The 18,882-nt window shown below is 43.3% G+C and overlaps 1 protein-coding gene and 1 long non-coding RNA gene across 2 annotated transcripts in view; both read left to right on the top strand.

The window, feature by feature from the left end:
* LOC137432312 (troponin I, slow skeletal muscle) overlaps nucleotides 1-18,882 on the top strand; it is a 124,670-nt gene that overhangs the window by 237 nt on the left and 105,551 nt on the right. The gene's annotated exons all lie outside the window — the stretch shown is intronic.
* LOC144893145 (uncharacterized) lies at nucleotides 3,022-8,800 on the top strand. Its single transcript, XR_013624210.1, has 3 exons — nucleotides 3,022-3,075; nucleotides 7,515-7,567; nucleotides 8,687-8,800. It is a non-coding gene; the product is annotated as an uncharacterized LOC144893145 (long non-coding RNA).

Here is an 18,882-nt window from a genome sequence, read left to right as displayed (position 1 = left end):
CACAGGAAATTATAGGCGTGCCGCATGACGTCACTGATAAGCAAGAAAGCTATTGGTCAGCAGGAACAGATTTTTTTTTCCCAGTTTCTTCCTCAGACTGACTGTCCTTCCACTTTTTGTCAACTCATTTGAAGATCCTCTGGTAATAGCCGGCGAAGCCGGTGTTGTCAATAAACGAGTACGTATTATGTTGAAAACCTGATTATGCCTTGGCTCGAGAATCCGAAGCGCAGTGGGCGCAGCCATCTTGCGGAGGCGGAAGTATGCATAACAAATTTAAAACGTTCATTAGGAGTTTCTTTCACCCGTCGTCGTTTGATTCACAATCTTATGCACCTCCGATGTATTAATAAAATAATTTAAGACCAACATCGGCCCGCACGGGCCTGGTTATCTTCAACAAAACGCGTCACCAAACACCGGACCCAATGAGATTCGAGCATTTGAAAAAATATTTCTAAAATGAAATCACTCACTGGAGGGAGTGCTGGAGACGGCCATCGACCGGATGCGGAAGTTTGCATAAAACAATTGCGAAAAAGTTCAATAGGAGTTTGTTTCACCCGTCGTTCTTTGATTCACAATCTCATAACCACCTTTAGAGGCCATTTTTCCCCGCAAGCGGGGGTTGGCCTTTTTCGGGAACCGTGGTTGTTGTTGTTTTTTGGTCCCCTTTTTGAAGCAATGTTTTACGGCCAGATGCCCTTCCTGACGCCAACCCTTTTTGCCGCCTTTAACGACAAACAGGGAATTACCAGTGAACTGGTACTCAAATTAGCCGACCTCGGAAGGATGACAGGCTGAGTCAACCCCCCTGGCATTAATTCAGCGATCGACCAGGATTCTGAACCCAGGATCCTAGGATCCTAAGCCGGCACCCTAGCCGCTAGCCCAACACCAGGATTCACAATCTCTGATCTCTGATTCACAATTGCTGATTCACAATCTCATGAAACCTCTAATTAGGAATTAAAATACGTTAAGACCAACCTCGTTATCTTCAACGAAAATCGTCATCAAGCACCAGAACCAATGAGATTCGAGCATTTGAAAAAATATTATTACGCGTTTCGGACGGTGAAAACGGCGTCAAATATTCTAAAATTGATGAAGAATTATTTTTTAGAAATCTCACGGCCGTACGGGATAGTTTTTCACGGCCAGAAATATGGTATAAGCGGTTTACATATTTAGTTTAGAAATACGGATAGTTTTTCACGGCCGGAAATATCCGAAGTTGAGATGGAATTCACCGAATTAATCACTGCAAGCTAACGTCGTCTGGTGGACGAAGCTGCCGTGCCCGGAGAGTCAGAGTACCAGCCCTGGCGCCTGACAGCGACTGAAGTTAGAAGACTACACACTTACTGTGAAAACGTATGTTAAGCCCAGTTTAAAATAGGCCTTAAGCGAGCACATCGTATAGTTACTTCCTAAAGCTTCTTGTGACATTTATTGTATTGTATGCAGGTATTGCCATTGGGGAGGACTGTCTGCTCTTCTCTTTTACCAAGTCTTACCAGGTACGGTACCTACTACACTTACCTACTACCAACTACCTACCTACCTACTACCAACTACCTAACCTACTGATGCCATGGTGATGGGTAAAATAGTGGCAAGAGGTATGCAGGTATTGGGGAGGACTGTCTGCTCTTCTCTTTTACCTAGTCTTACCATGTACGTTACCTACTACACCTACCTACTACCAACTACCTACCTACCTTCTACCAACTACCTAACCTACTGATGCCATGGTGATGGGTAAAATAGTGGCAAGAGGTATGCAGGTATTGGGGAGGACTGTCTGCTGTTCTCTTTTACCAAGTCTTACCAGGTACGGTACCTACTACACCTACCTACTACCTACATACCTACTACCAACTACCTACCTACCTACTACCAACTACCTAACCTACTGATGCCATGGTGATGGGTAAAATAGTGGCAAGAGGTTTTGGCTTCGCCGGCTCATTGCGGCTTTGCAGTCGGTACTAGTAGCCGGCGAAGCCGGTGTTGTCAATAAACGAGTACGTATTATGTTGAAAACCTGATTATGCCTTGGCTCGAGAATCCGAAGCGCAGTGGGCGCAGCCATCTTGCGGAGGCGGAAGTATGCATAACAAATTTAAAACGTTCATTAGGAGTTTCTTTCACCCGTCGTCGTTTGATTCACAATCTTATGCACCTCCGATGTATTAATAAAATAATTTAAGACCAACATCGGCCCGCACGGGTCTGGTTATCTTCAACAAAACGCGTCACCAAACACCGGACCCAATGAGAGTCGAGCATTTGCAAAAATATTTCTAAAATGAAATCACTCACTGGATGGAGTGCTGGAGACAGCCATCGACCGGATGCGGAGGTTTGCATAAAACAATTGCGAAAAAGTTCAATTGGAGTTTATTTCACCCGTCGTTCTTTGATTCATAATCTAATGAAACCTCTCATTAGTAATTAAAATACGTTAAGACCAACCTCGTTATCTTCAATGAAAATCGTCATCAAAGACCAGAACCAATGAGATTCGAGCATTTGAAAAAATATTATTACGCGTTTCGGACGGTGAAAACGGCGTCAAATATTCTAAAATTGACGAAGAATTATTTTTTAGAAATCTCGCGGCCGTGCGGGATAGTTTTTCACGGCCAGAAATATGGTATAAGCGGTTTACATATTTAGTTTAGAAATACGGATCGTTTTTCACGGCCAGAAATATGGTATAAGCGGTTTACATATTTAGTTTAGAAATACGGATAGTTTTTCACGGCCGGAAATATCCGAAGTTGAGATGGAATTCACCGAATTAATCACTGCAAGCTAACGTCGTCTGGTGGACGAAGCTGCCGTGCCCGGAGAGTCAGAGAACCAGCCCTGGCGCCTTACAGCGACTGAAGTTAGAAGACTACACACTTACTGTGAAAACGTATGTTAAGCCCGGTTAAAAATAGGCCTTAAGCTAGCACATCGTATAGTTACTTCCTTAAGCTTCTTGTGACATTTATTGTATTGTATGCAGGTATTGCCATTGGGGAGGACTGTCTGCTCTTCTCTTTTACCAAGTCTTACCAGGTACGGTACCTACTACACCTACCTACTACCAACTACGTACCTACCTACTACCAACTACCTAACCTACTGATGCCATGGTGATGGGTAAAATAGTGGCAAGAGGTATGCAGGTATTGGGGAGGACTGTCTGCTCTTCTCTTTTACCAAGTCTTACCAGGTACGGTACCTACTACACCTACCTACTACCAACTACCTAACCTACTGATACCATAGTGATGGGTAAAATAGTGGCAAGAGGCTTTGGCTTCGCCGGCTCATTGCGGCTTTGCAGTCGGTACTAGTAGCCGGCGAAGCCGGTGTTGTCAATAAACGAGTACGTATTATGTTGAAAACCTGATTATGCTTTGGCTCGAGAATCCGAAGCGCAGTGGGCGCAGCCATCTTGCGGAGGCGGAAGTATGCTTAACAAATTTAAAACGTTCATTCGGAGTTTCTTTCACCCGTCGTCGTTTGATTCACAATCTTATGCACCTCCGATGTATTAATAAAATAATTTAAGACCAACATCGGCCCGCACGGGCCTGGTTATCTTCAACAAAACGCGTCACCAAACACCGGACCCAATGAGAGTCGAGCATTTGCAAAAATATTTCTAAAATGAAATCACTCACTGGATGGAGTGCTGGAGACAGCCATCGACCGGATGCGGAAGTTTGCATAAAACAATTGCGAAAAGGTTCAATAGGAGTTTGTTTCACCCGTCGTTCTTTGATTCATAATCTAATGAAACCTCTCATTAGTAATTAAAATACGTTAAGACCAACCTAGTTATCTTCAACGAAAATCGTCATCAAAGACCAGAACCAATGAGATTCGAGCATTTGAAAAAATATTATTACGCGTTTCGGACGGTGAAAACGGCGTCAAATATTCTAAAATTGACGAAGAATTATTTTTTAGAAATCTCGCGGCCGTACGGGATCGTTTTTCACGGCCAGAAATATGGTATAAGCGGTTTACATATTTCGTTTAGAAATACGGATAGTTTTTCACGGCCGGAAATATCCGAAGTTGAGATGGAATTCACCGAATTAATCACTGCAAGCTAACGTCTTCTGGTGGACGAAGCTGCCATGCCCGGAGAGTCAGAGAACCAGCCCTGGCGCCTGACAGCGAATGAAGTTAGAAGACTACACACTTACTGTGAAAACGTATCTTAAGCCCAGTTAAAAATAGGCCTTCAGCTAGCACATCGTATAGTTACTTCCTTAAGCTTCTTGTGACATTTATTGTATTGTATGCAAGTATTGCCATTGGGGAGGACTGTCTGCTCTTCTCTTTTACCAAGTCTTACCAGATACGGTACCTACTACACCTACCTACTACCAACTATCTACCTACCTACCTACTACCAACTACCTAACCTACTGATGCCATGGTGATGGGTAAAATAGTGGCAAGAGGTATGCAGGTATTGGGGAGGACTGTCTGCTCTTCTCTTTTACCAAGTCTTACCATGTACGGTACCTACTACACCTACCTACTACCAACTACCTACCTACTACCAACTACCTAACCTACTGATGCCATGGTGATGGGTAAAATAGTGGCAAGAGGTATGCAGGTATTGGGGAGGACTGTCTGCTGTTCTCTTTTACCAAGTCTTACCAGGTACGGTACCTACTACACCTACCTACTACCAACTACCTAATACCAACTACCTACCTACCTACTACCAACTACCTAACCTACTGATGCCATGGTGATGGGTAAAATAGTGGCAAGAGGTTTTGGCTTCCCCGGCTCATTGCGGCTTTGCAGTCGGTACTAGTAGCCGGCAAAGCTGGTGTTGTCAATAAACGAGTACGTATTATGTTGAAAACCTGATTATGCCTTGGCTCGAGAATCCGAAGCGCAGTGGGCGCAGCCATCTTGCCGAGGCGGAAGTATGCATAACAAATTTAAAACGTTCATTAGGAGTTTCTTTCACCCGTCGTCGTTTGATTCACAATCTTATGCACCTCCGATGTATTAATAAAATAATTTAAGACCAACATCGGCCCACACGGGCCTGGTTATCTTCAACAAAACGCGTCACCAAACACCGGACCCAATGAGAGTCGAGCATTTGCAAAAATATTTCTAAAATGAAATCACTCACTGGATGGAGTGCTGGAGACAGCCATCGACCGGATGCGGAAGATTGCATAAAACAATTGAGAAAAAGTTCAATAGGAGTTTGTTTCACCCGTCGTTCTTTGATTCATAATCTAATGAGACCTCTCATTAGTAATTAAAATACGTTAAGACCAACCTCGTTATCTTCAACGAAAATCGTCATCAAAGACCAGAACCAATGAGATTCGAGCATTTGAAAAAATATTTTTTCACTGGATGGAGTGCTGGAGACAGCCATCGACCGGATGCGGAAGTTTGCATAAAACAATTGCGAAAAAGTTCAATAGGAGTTTGTTTCACCCGTCGTTCTTTGATTCATAATCTAATGAAACCTCTCATTAGTAATTAAAATACGTTAAGACCAACCTCGTTATCTTCAACGAAAATCGTCATCAATGACCAGAACCAATGAGATTCGAGCATTTGGAAAAATATTTTTTCACTGGATGGAGTGCTGGAGACAGCCATCGACCGGATGCGGAAGTTTGCATAAAACAATTGCGAAAAAGTTCAATAGGAGTTTGTTTCACCCGTCGTTCTTTGATTCATAATCTAATGCCTAAGTCACACATAGGCGGATTTGTCGGCGACTACTGGCGACTGGAAAAATCGCCACCACCCGCCGACAATCGTAATGAAACCGTAATGGACGGTCGCCTGTAGTCGTGGTTATCCTCCCCAGGTCGGCTGCAGTCGGCAAGAGCCGCAAAGGGGCCAAATATTTTTTTAAATGTTTAAAAACGGCGCGCTCAGTCGCACTCGAAAAAAATCCGCCATGCTGTCGTGATGGAACCGCCATGCTGTCGTCGGTATCCGTAATAAGAGCGTAAAGCGGCCGCAACCCAGTCGCTCATAGTCTTCCGCAATCGCCCCACCAGCTAGCACGGCAGAGATGCGAATGCCATACGGCCTTCCTGCGGCATCTTCCCGACTACGGGCCGACATTGTTGCGGCTGCATATCGACAACAGAAGAACTGCCACGTCTCCCCTGCAGCTATGGGAGACTGACGACGACAGCAGTAGGACTAGTGGCGGCCGAGTTACGGCCACTGGCGACAGAGATACGACTGCCTGGCGACTGCATTACGACATACCACGATTCCATGGCAAGACAGGATGGTGTGAGGGTCTCCGTGGAGTGAGGTCCTGTGGTGCCGACAAGGATATGGCTTTATTGTTTGGAATTGGGACTTTTGGGAACTTTATTTTTGGGACTTTGGTCCTTTGGAAACTTTATTTATGGGACTTGGGACCAGTGGAAATAATTTGTTGGACTTTATTTCCATTCTCTCTCCCTGCAGAAAAGTTTGATTATTACATTACAATGATGCATCTTTATTAACTTTCTTATTGTACATCAAACATCTTTATGCTTCATGTCATACATCATTGAATTGAATAAAGTGAAATGTAAAATAGAGAAATAAAGATTTAAAAAGTTGTGTGAATCGTCTCCAATCGCCGGCGGTCTTATTGCAGTCTTGCGGACGTCGGAGTAAACCGCCACCCGGCCCCAATGCAGTCGCCGCGATCCGCCATCGGTCGTAATCTAGCCGCCAGACTGTCACCACGCTGCCGCCGTGCATCCACAATGCAGTCGTCGTCGATCTTCAACAGTCGCCATCCCACTCGGGGCGTCGTCGCAATGCAGTCGCAATGTGGCCGCCTGCAGTCGCCATACTGCCGCCTGACCATATTTGACCGCCCGAAATCGCCAGTAGTCGCCGAAAAATCTTGATCGCCGGCAGTCGCCAGTAGTCGCCAAAATATCCGCCTATGTGTGACTTAGGCATAATGAAACCTCTCATTAGTAATTAAAATACGTTAAGACCAACCTCGTTATCTTCAACGAAAATCGTCATCAAACACCAGAACCAATGAGATCGAGCATTTGGAAAAATATTTTTTTACAAGCTTATTACGCGTTTCGGATGGTGAAAACGGCGTCAAATATTCTCACATTGACGAAAAATTATTTTTTAGAAATCTCGCGGCCGTATGGGATAGTTTTTCACGGCCAGAAATACAGCATAAGCGGTTTACATATTTAGTTTAGAAATACGGATAGTTTTTCACGGCCGGAAATATCCGAAGTTGAGACGGAATTCACCGAATTAATCACTGCAAGCTAACTTCTTCTGGTGGACGAAGCCGCCGTGCCCGGAGAGTCAGAGAACCAGCCCTGGCGCCTGACCGACTGAAGTTAGAAGACTACACACTTACTGTGAAAACGTATGTTAAGCCCAGTTAAAAATAGGCCTTAAGCTAGCACATCGTATAGTTACTTCCTTAAGCTTCTTGTGACATTTATTGTATGCAGGTATTGCCATTGGGGAGGACTGTCTGCTCTTCTCTTTTACCAAGTCTTACCAGGTATGGTACCTACTACACCTACCTACTACCAACTACCTACCTACCTACTACCAACTACCTACCTACCAACTACCTAACCTACTGATGCCATGGTGATGGGTAAAATAGTGGCAAAAGGTTTTGGCTTCGCCGGCTCATTGCGGCTTTGCAGTCGGTACTAGTAGCCGGCGAAGCCGGTGTTGTCAATAAACGAGTACGTATTATGTTGAAAACCTGATTATGCCTTGGCTCGAGAATCCGAAGCGCAGTGGGCGCAGCCATCTTGCGTGGGCGGAAGTATGCATAACAAATTTAAAACGTTCATTAGGAGTTTCTTTCACCCGTCGTCGTTTGATTCACAATCTTATGCACCTCCGATGTATTCATAAAATAATTTAAGACCAACATCGGCCCGCACGGGCCTGGTTATCTTCAACAAAACGCGTCACCAAACACCGGACCCAATGAGAGTCGAGCATTTGCAAAAATATTTCTGAAATGAAAGCGCTCAATGATGGGCACCATCGACCGGATGCGGAAGTTTGCATAAAACAATTGCGAAAAAGTTCAATAGGAGTTTGTTTCACCCGTCGTTCTTTGATTCACAATCTAATGAAACCTCTCATTAGTAATTAAAATACGTTAAGACCAACCTCGTTATCTTCAACGAAAATCGTCATCAAACACCAGAACCAATGAGATCGAGCATTTGGAAAAATATTTTTTTTAAAGCTTATTACGCGTTTCGGACGTTGAAAACGGCGTCAAATATTCTAACATTGACGAAGAATTATTTTTTAGAAATCTCGCGGCCGTATGGGATAGTTTTTCACGGCCAGAAATATGGTATAAGCGGTTTACATATTTAGTTTAGAAATACAGCTAGTTTTTCACGACCGGAAATATCCGAAGTTGAGACGGAATTCACCGAATTAATCACTGCAAGCTAACTTCTTCTGGTGGACGAAGCCGCCGTGCCCAGAGAGTCAGAGAACCAGCCCTGGCGCCTGACAGCGACTGAAGATAGAAGACTACACACTTACTGTGAAAACGTATGTTAAGCCCAGTTAAAAAGAGGCCTTAAGCTGGCACATCGTATAGTTACTTCCTTAAGCTTCTTGTGACATTTATTGTATGCAGGTATTGCCATTGGGGAGGACTGTCTGCTCTTCTCTTTTACCAAGTCTTACCAGGTACGGTACCTACTACACCTACCTACTACCAACTACCTACCTACCTACTACCAACTACCTACCTACCAACTACCTAACCTACTGATGCCATGGTGATGGGTAAAATAGTGGCAAAAGGTTTTGGCTTCGCCGGCTCATTGCGGCTTTGCAGTCGGTACTAGTAGCCGGCGAAGCCGGTGTTGTCAATAAACGAGTACGTATTATGTTGAAAACCTGATTATGCCTTGGCTCGAGAATCCGAAGCGCAGTGGGCGCAGCCATCTTGCGTGGGCGGAAGTATGCATAACAAATTTAAAACGTTCATTAGGAGTTTCTTTCACCCGTCGTCGTTTGATTCACAATCTTATGCACCTCCGATGTATTCATAAAATAATTTAAGACCAACATCGGCCCGCACGGGCCTGGTTATCTTCAACAAAACGCGTCACCAAACACCGGACCCAATGAGAGTCGAGCATTTGCAAAAATATTTCTGAAATGAAAGCGCTCAATGATGGGCACCATCGACCGGATGTGGAAGTTTGCATAAAACAATTGCGAAAAAGTTCAATAGGAGTTTGTTTCACCCGTCGTTCTTTGATTCACAATCTAATGAAACCTCTCATTAGTAATTAAAATACGTTAAGACCAACCTCGTTATCTTCAACGAAAATCGTCATCAAACACCAGAACCAATGAGATCGAGCATTTGGAAAAATATTTTTTTTTAAGCTTATTACGCGTTTCGGACGGTGAAAACGGCGTCAAATATTCTAACATTGACGAAGAATTATTTTTTAGAAATCTCGCGGCCGTATGGGATAGTTTTTCACGGACAGAAATATGGTATAAGCGGTTTACATATTTAGTTTAGAAATATGGCTAGTTTTTCACGACCGGTAATATCCGAAGTTGAGACGGAATTCACCGAATTAATCACTGCAAGCTAACTTCTTCTGGTGGACGTAGCCGCCGTGCCCAGAGAGTCAGAGAACCAGCCCTGGCGCCTGACAGCGACTGAAGTTAGAAGACTACACACTTACTGTGAAAACGTATGTTAAGCCCAGTTAAAAATAGGCCTTAAGCTGGCACATCGTATAGTTACTTCCTTAAGCTTCTTGTGACATTTATTGTATGCAGGTATTGCCATTGGGGAGGACTGTCTGCTCTTCTCTTTTACCAAGTCTTACCAGGTACGGTACCTACTACACCTACCTACTACCAACTACCTACCTACCTACTACCAACTACCTACCTACCTACTACCAACTACCTAACCTACTGATGCCATGGTGATGGGTAAAATAGTGGCAAGAGGTTTTGGCTTCACCGGCTCAATGCGGCTTTGCAGTCGGTACTAGTAGCCAGCAAAGCCGGTGTTGTCAATAAACGAGTACGTATTATGTTGAAAACCTGATTATGCCTTGGCTCGAGAATCCGAAGCGCAGTGGGCGCAGCCATCTTGCGGATGCGGAAGTATGCATAACAAATTTAAAACGTTCATTAGGAGTTTCTTTCACCCATCGTCGTTTGATTCACAATCTTATGCACCTCCGATGTATTAATAAAATAATTTAAGACCAACATCGGCCCGCACGGGCCTGGTTATCTTCAACAAAACGCGTCACCAAACACTGGACCCAATGAAAGTCGAGCATTTGCAAAAATATTTCTAAAATGAAGGCGCTCAATGGTGGGTGCCATCGACCGGATGCGGAAGTTTGCATAAAACAATTGCAAAAAAGTTCAATAGGAGTTTGTTTCACCCGTCGTTCTTTGATTCACAATCTAATTAAACCTCTAATTAGTAATTAAAATACGTTAAGACCAACCTCGCTATCTTCAATGAAAATCGTCATCAAACACCAGAACCAATGAGATTCGAGCATTTGAAAAAATATTATTACGCGTTTCGGAGGGTGAAAACGGCGTCAAATATTCTAACATTGACGAAGAATTATTTTTTAGAAATCTCGCGGCCGTATGGGATAGTTTTTCACGGCCAGAAATACAGTATAAGCGGTTTACATATTTAGTTTAGAAATACGGATAGTTTTTCACGGCCGGAAATATCCGAAGTTGAGACGGAATTCACCGAATTAATCACTGCAAGCTAACGTCTTCTGGTGGAGGAAGCTGCCGTGCCCGGAGAGAACCAGTCCTGCCAGCGACTGAAGTTAGAAGACTACACACATACTGTGAAAACGTATGTTAAGCCCAGTTAAAATTTCTTAAAATAGGCCTAAAGATAGCACATCGTATCGTTACTTCCTTAAGCTTCTTGTGACATTTATTGTATGCAGGTATTGGGGAGGACTGTCTGCTCTTCTCTTTTACCAAGTCTTACCAGGTACGGTACCTACTACACCTATCTACTACCAACTACCTACCTACCTACTACCAACTACCTAACCTACTGATGCCATGGTGATGGGTAAAATAGTGGCAAGAGGTATGCAGGTATTGGGGAGGACTGTCTGCTCTTCTATTTTACCAAGTCTTACCAGGTACGGTACCTACCACACCTACCTACTACCAACTACCGACCTACCTACTACCAACTACCTAACCTACTGATACCATAGTGATGGGTAAAATAGTGGCAAGAGGCTTTGGCTTCGCCGGCTCATTGCGGCTTTGCAGTCGGTACTAGTAGCCGGCGAAGCCGGTGTTGTCAATGAACGCGTACGTATTATGTTGAAAACCTGATTATGCCTTGGCTCGAGAATTCCGAACGCAGCGGAGGCCGCCATCTTGCGGATGCGGAAGTATGCATAACAAATTTAAAACGTTCATTCGGAGTTTCTTTCACCCGTCATTGTTTGATTCACAATCTTATGCACCTCCAATGTATTATTAAAATACTTTAAGACCAACATCGGCCCGCACGGGCCTGGTTATCTTCAACGAAACGCGTCACCAAACACCGGACCCAATGAGAGTCGAGCATTTGCAAAAATATTTCTAAAATGAAATCACTCAATGGTGGCCGCCATCGACCGGATGCGGAAGTTTGCATAAAACAATTGCGAAAGAGTTCAATAGGAGTTTGTTTCACCCGTCGTTCTTTGATTCACAATCTAATGAACCTCTAATTAGTAATTAAAATACGTTATGACCAACCTCGTTATCTTCAACGAAAATCGTCATCAAACACCAGAACCAATGAGGATTCGAGCATTTGAAAAAATATTTTTTTTAAGCTTATTACGTGTTTCGGAGGGTGAAAACGGCGTCAAATATTCTAACATTGACGAAGAATTATTTTTTAGAAATCTCGCGGCCGTATGGGATAGTTTTTCACGGCCAGAAATACGGTATAAGTGGTTCACATATTTAGTTTAGAAATACGGATAGTTTTTGACGGCCGGAAATATCCGAAGTTGAGACGGAATTCACCGAATTAATCACTGCAAGCTAATTTCTTCTGGTAGAGGAAGCCGCAGTGCCCGGAGAGAACCAGCCCTGACACCGACTGAAGTTAGAAGACTACACACATACTGTGAAAACGTATGTTAAGCCCAGTTAAAATTTCTTAAAATAGGCCTTAAGCTAGCACATCGTATAGTTACTTCCTTAAGCTTCTTGTGACATTTATTGTATGCAGGTATTACTATTGGGGAGGACTGTCTGCTCTTCTCTTTTACCAAGTCTTACCAGCTACGGTACCTACTACAGTCTACACCTACCTACTACCAACTACCTAACCTACTAATGCCATAGTGATGGGTAAAATAATGGCAAGAGGCTTTGGCTTCGCCGGCTCTTTGCGGCTTTGCAGTCGGTACTAGTAGCTGGCGAAGCCGGTGTTGTCAATGAACGCGTACGTATTATGTTGAAAACCTGATTATGCCTTGGCTCGAGAATTCCGAAGCGCAGTGGAGGCCGCCATCTTGCGGATGCGGAAGTATGCATAACAAATTTAAAACGTTCATTAGGAGTTTCTTTCACGCGTCATTGTTTGATTCACCATCTGATGCATCTCCAATGTATTATTAAAATACTTTAAGACCGACCTCGGCCCGCACAGGCCTGGTTATCTTCAACGAAACGCGTCACCAAACACCGGACCCAATGAGAGTCGAGCATTTGCAAAAATATTTCTAAAATGAAATCACTCAATGGTGGCCGCCATCGACCGGATGCGGAAGTTTGCATAAAACAATTGCGAAAGAGTTCAATAGGAGTTTGTTTCACCCGTCGTTCTGTGATTCACAATCTAATGAACCTCTAATTAGTAATTAAAATACGTTAAGACCAACCTCGTTATCTTCAACGAAAATCGTCATCAAACACCAGAACCAATGAGATTCGAGCATTTGAAAAAATATTTTTTTAAAGCTTATTACACGTTTCGAAGGGTGAAAACGGTGTCAAATATTCTAACATTGAAAAAGAATTATTTTTTAGAAATCTCGCTGCCGTATGGGATAGTTTTTCACGGCCAGAAATACGGTATAAGCGGTTTACATATTTAGTTTAGAAATACGGATAGTTTTTCACGGCCGGAAATATCCGAAGTTGAGACGGAATTCACCGAATTAATCACTGCAAGCGAACTTCTTCTGGTGGAGGAAGCCGCAGTGCCCGGAGAGAACCAGTCCTGACAGTGACTGAAGTTAGAAGACGACACACAAACTGTGAAAACGTATGTTAAGCCCAGTTAAAATTTCTTAAAATAGGCCCTAAGCTAGCACATCGTATAGTTACTTCCTTAAGCTTCTTGTGACATTTATTGTATGCAGGTATTGGGGAGGACTGTCTGCTCTTCTCTTTTACCAAGTCTTACCAGGTACGGTACCTACTACACCTACCTAATACCAACTACCTAACCTACTGATGCCATGGTGATGGGTAAAATAGTGGCAAGAGGCTTTGGCTTCGCCGGCTCATTGCGGCTTTGCAGTCGGTACTAGTAGCCGGCGAAGCCGGTGTTGTCAATGAACGCGTACGTATTATGTCGAAAACCTGATTATGCCTTGGCTTGAGAATTCCGAAGCGCAATGGAGGCCGCCATCTTGCGGATGCGGAAGTATGCATAACAAATTGAAAACGTTCAATAGGAGTTTCTTTCACCCGTCATTGTTTGATTCGCAATCCTATGCACCTCCAATTTATTATTAAAATACTTTAAGACCAACCTCGGCCCGCACGGGCCTGGTTATCTTCAACGAAACGTGTCACCAAACACCGGACCCAATGAGAGTCGAGCATTTGAAAAAATATTTCTAAAACCAAATCACGCAATGGAGGCCGCCATCGACCGGATGCGGAAGTTTGCATAAAACAATTGCGAAAAAGTTCAATAGGAGTTTGTTTCACCCATCTTTCTTTGATTCACAATCTAATGCACCTCTAATTTGTAATTAAAATACGTTAAGACCAACCTCGTTATCTTCAACGAAAATCGTCACCAAACACCAGAACCAATGAGATTCGAGCATTTGAAAAAATATTTTTTTAAAGCTTATTACGCGTTTCGGAGGGTGAAAACGGCGTCAAATATTCTAAAATTGACGAAGAATTATTTTTTAGAAATCTCGTGGCCGTCGGGGATCGTTTTCACGGCCAGAAATACGGTATAAGCGGTTTACATATTTAGGTTAGAAATACGGATAGTTTTTCACGGCCGGAAATATCCGAAGTTGAGACGGAATTCACCGAATTAATCAAGAAGTAAATTTTATCAATTTTAATCTCACCCAGAATGCAAATTGTGTCATTTTAGGTCTGAATTTTCGAAATTTTGTGAGCTGACCAATCAGCGATCAGCTTAGGTCAGCCAATCAGCGCCCTCGACACAGGACATCTTACCAGGGCGTCGTCTGCGATGCCGGGAACGAGGTTGGTGCAAAACAACCGAATCACGCGTAAGCATATGCTGCTCGAAATAGTTCTCATCAAATGCTCAAATTTCCTAAGCTAAATCGTCATTGCTTTGGGCACTGTTGTCTGTTACGGAGAAAGAAAAAGAACCGAAATGAAAGGAAAAATGGTACAACCTCCACCAGTGCTATCATCACTGAAACATGAGTCGACAACAGTCCGTGGTAACTTGAGAGAGGTTTTTACGTTGCACCAAGTAAAGCCATCGGATGTGACACCATTGTCTTCTTTTTGGGAATATGCTGCAGTAGATGTCCCTGGTGATGGGTCATCAAATAACACTGGACCACACGCCAGGGTGGCAGAGAGTGACAAGGCCCAAGGTTTACCTCGATTATTGTATCTTTGCAAAGGGGCCAAAGTTTATCTTACTTTCAATTTGTCTGTTGAGCACGGTCTCTACAACGGAGCTACGGGTCATATTGAGGACATCATTTACGAAAATGGTCGTTCACCAAAAGATGGATTACCAGACGTCGTCATCGTTAATATTCCGAAATATGCGGGTCCTCCTTTTTTGGAGGATCATCCAAAGCTCGTGCCGATCGTGTCAATTGAGCGTCGTATTGATTGCAACTGTTGCAAACGTACGCAAATACCTCTGAGACTTGGATGGGCAGCAACTTTTCATCGCTGTCAAGGAATTACTGTGGGTGTTGGCGAACCTAACAGATATATCGTTAATCATCCGGGGAGAGAAAAATTCGAAAGTCTCAATCCAGGAGCACTGTTCATCGCATTATCTCGTGCAAAATATGCTGGTGACGATGACACCATTCCGGACTTCGCTTGGAATCCTAACTACTTGTTGAACGACGACCGTATGTGCATGGTTGTTAATACTGCAACAACGTGGGCTAGAGCTGATGAACTGAGACGTATCAAGTCACTCGCTGACTGCACAGCGAAAAAGTACGAGCACTTGAACAACGTGTTTTTCGACTCGATTCTGCAAAACGCCATGTCACTCGGTCAAAGCCAAAACGAGGAACAATGTTTCGCCTCCATTCTTCATCGCCACACTGACCTATCAGATGTGGCATGAAGGACGACGTTTATGCTTAACCACGACATAAATGTACCCAAATCTTGGGTACCCAAGCTAATTCGTGAGAAAGTGTCATGTGACTCCTGCTCATTCACCAGGTTACAATCTACACTGTTTCAATTACCAGTTTAAGTCTACACTTTAACTGTACACTGCTAAATTTCTCTAAAGCGTGTAAAGACCTTTGAGTGCTCGCACCAGCATATATGTGTTGTTGAGGATGTTCAAGAGTACTTACAGGTCACTATCAGCGTCTATCACCTTCTTTTCGCGATAAAAAACAATGTTCTCACGAAACGTAATTGGTAAGTAAACCACTCTGGGCCATTTTCGAAATTTGTCTCTTCTTTAGTGGTAGACCTGAAAAGCCGAATTAGGCTTCAATCCCATGCTCCCATGCTCAGTAGGTTTGTCGGATTTAGGATGTTGTCCTGCACCTACCGGTATAAGCGGTTTACATAAAGAAAGAAAGCTCGGTTTGATTAACGACAGTCACACATTGCCGTTGAAACGGCGCTATCGTCTGATCTGTCGGCACTGATCTTACTGCAAGCTAACTTCTTCTGGTGGAGGAAGCCGCAGTGCCCAGAGAGAACCAGTCCTGCCAGCGACTGAAGTTAGAAGACTACACACATACTGTGAAAACGTATGTTAAGCCCAGTTAAAATTTCTTAAAATAGGCCTTAAGCTAGCACATCGTATAGTTACTTCCTTAAGCTTCTTGTGACATTTATTGTATGCAGGTATTGGGGAGGACTCTCTGCTCTTCTCTTTTACCAAGTCTTACCAGGTACGGTACCTACTACACCTACCTACTCCCAACTACCTAACCTACTGATGCCATCGTGATGGGTAAAATAGTGGCAAGAGGCTTTGGCTTCGCCGGCTCATTGCGGCTTTGCAGTCGGTACTAGCCAAGGCATAATCAGGTTTTCGACATAATACGTACGCGTTTATTGACAACACCGGCTTCGCCGGCTATTATGTCGGAAACCTGATTATGCCTTGGCTTGAGAATTCCGAAGCGCAATGGAGACCGCCATCTTGCGGATGCGGAAGTATGCATAACAAATTGAAAACGTTCAATAGGAGTTTCTTTCACCCGTCATTGTTTGATTCACAATCCTATGCACCTCTAATTTATTATTAAAATACTTTAAGACCAACCTCGGCCCGCACGGGCCTGGTTATCTTCAACGAAACGCATCACCAAACACCGGACCCAATGAGAGTCGAGCATTTGAAAAAATATTTCTAAAACCAAATCACGCAATGGAGGCCGCCATCGACCGGATGCGGAAGTTTGCATAAAACAATAATTGCGAAAAAGTTCAATAGGAGTTTGTTTCACCCGTCTTTGTTTGATTCACAATCTAATGCACCTCTAATTTGTAATTAAAATACGTTAAGACCAACCTCGTTATCTTCAACGAAAATCGTCACCAAACACCAGAATCAATGAGATTCGAGCATTTGAATGCATAAAACAATTGCGAAAAAGTTCAATAGGAGTTTGTTTCACCCGTCGTTCTTTGATTCACAATCTAATGAACCTCTAATTTGTAATTAAAATACGTTAAGACCAACCTCGTTATCTTCAACGAAAATCGTCACCAAACACCAGAACCAATGAGATTCGAGCATTTGAAAAAATATTTTTTTAAAGCTTATTACGCGTTTCGGAGGGTGAAAACGGCATCAAATATTCTAAAATTGACGAAGATTTATTTTTTAGAATTCTCGTGGCCATCGGGGATAGTTTTTCACGGCCAGAAATACGGTATAAGCGGTTTACATATTTAGTTTAGAAATATGGATCGTTTTTCACGGCCGGAAATATCCGAAGTTGAGACGGAATTCACAGAATTAATCACTGCAAGCTAACTTCTTCTGGTGGAGGAAGCCGCAGTACCCGGAGAGAACCAGTCCTGACAGCGACTGAAGTTAGAAGACTACATACATACTGTGAAAACGTATGTTAAGCCCAGTTAAAATTTCTTAAAATAGGCCCTAAGCTAGCACATCATATAGTTACTTCCTTAAGCTTCTTGTGACATTTATTGTATGTAGGTATTGGGGAGGACTGTCTACTCTTCTCTTTAACAAGTCTTACCAGGTACGGTACCTACTACACCTACCTACTACCAACTACCTAACCTACTGATGCCATAGTGAATGGTAAAATAGTGGCAAGAGGCTTTGGCTTCGCTGGCTCATTGCGGCTTTGCAGTCGGTACTAGTAGCCGGCGAAGCCAGTGTTGTCAATAAACGCATACGTATTATGTCGAAAACCAGATTATGCCTTGGCTTGAGAATTCCGAAGCGCAATGGACGCCGCCATCTTGCGGATGCGGAAGTATGCATAACAAATTGAAAAACGTTCAATTGGAGTTTCTTTCACCCGTCTTTGTTTGATTCACAAACTTATGCACCTCTAATTTATAATTAAAATACTTTAAGACCAACCTCGGGCCGCACGGGCCTGGTTATCTTCAACGAAAAGCGTCACCAAACACCGGAACCAATGAGATTAGAGCATTTGAAAAAATATTTCTAAAACCAAATCACGCAATGGAGGCCGCCATCGACCGGATGCGGAACTTTGCATAAAACAATTGCGAAAAAGTTCAATAGGAGTTTTGTTTCACCCGTCTTTCTTTGATTCACAATCTAATGCACCTCTAATTTGTAATTAAAATACGTTAAGACCAACCTCGTTATCTTCAACGAAAATCGTCACCAAACACCGGAACCAATGAGATTCGAGCATTTAGAAAATATTTTTTTAAAGCTTATTACGCGTTTCGGAGGGTGAAAATATTCTAAAATATTCTAAAATTCACGAAGAATGATTTTTTAGAAATCTCTCGGCCGTCGGGGATAGTTTTTCACGGCCGGAAATATCCGAAGTTGAGACGGAATTCACTGAATTAATCAAGAAGTAAATTCTATCAATTTTAATCTCATACAGAATGCAAATGGTACCTACTACACCTACTACACCTACTACACCGACGGTACCTACTACACCTACCTACTACCAACTACCTAACCTACTGATGCCATAGTGATGGGTAAAATAGTGGCAAGAGGCTTTGGCTTCGCCGGCTCACTGCGGCTTTGCAGTCGGGTACTAGTAGCCGGCGAAGCTGGTGTTGTCAATAAACGCGTACGTATTATGTCGAAAACCTGATTATGCTTTGGCTTGAGAATTCCGCAGCTCATTGGAG

Source organism: Myxine glutinosa, chromosome 8 (genome assembly GCF_964187855.1).
Source record: "Myxine glutinosa chromosome 8, kmMyxGlut1.1, whole genome shotgun sequence".
Taxonomy (NCBI): Eukaryota; Metazoa; Chordata; class Myxini; order Myxiniformes; family Myxinidae; genus Myxine; species Myxine glutinosa.
Note: the sequence above shows the minus strand (reverse complement) of the source record. Positions and strands in the feature narration are given on the sequence as shown.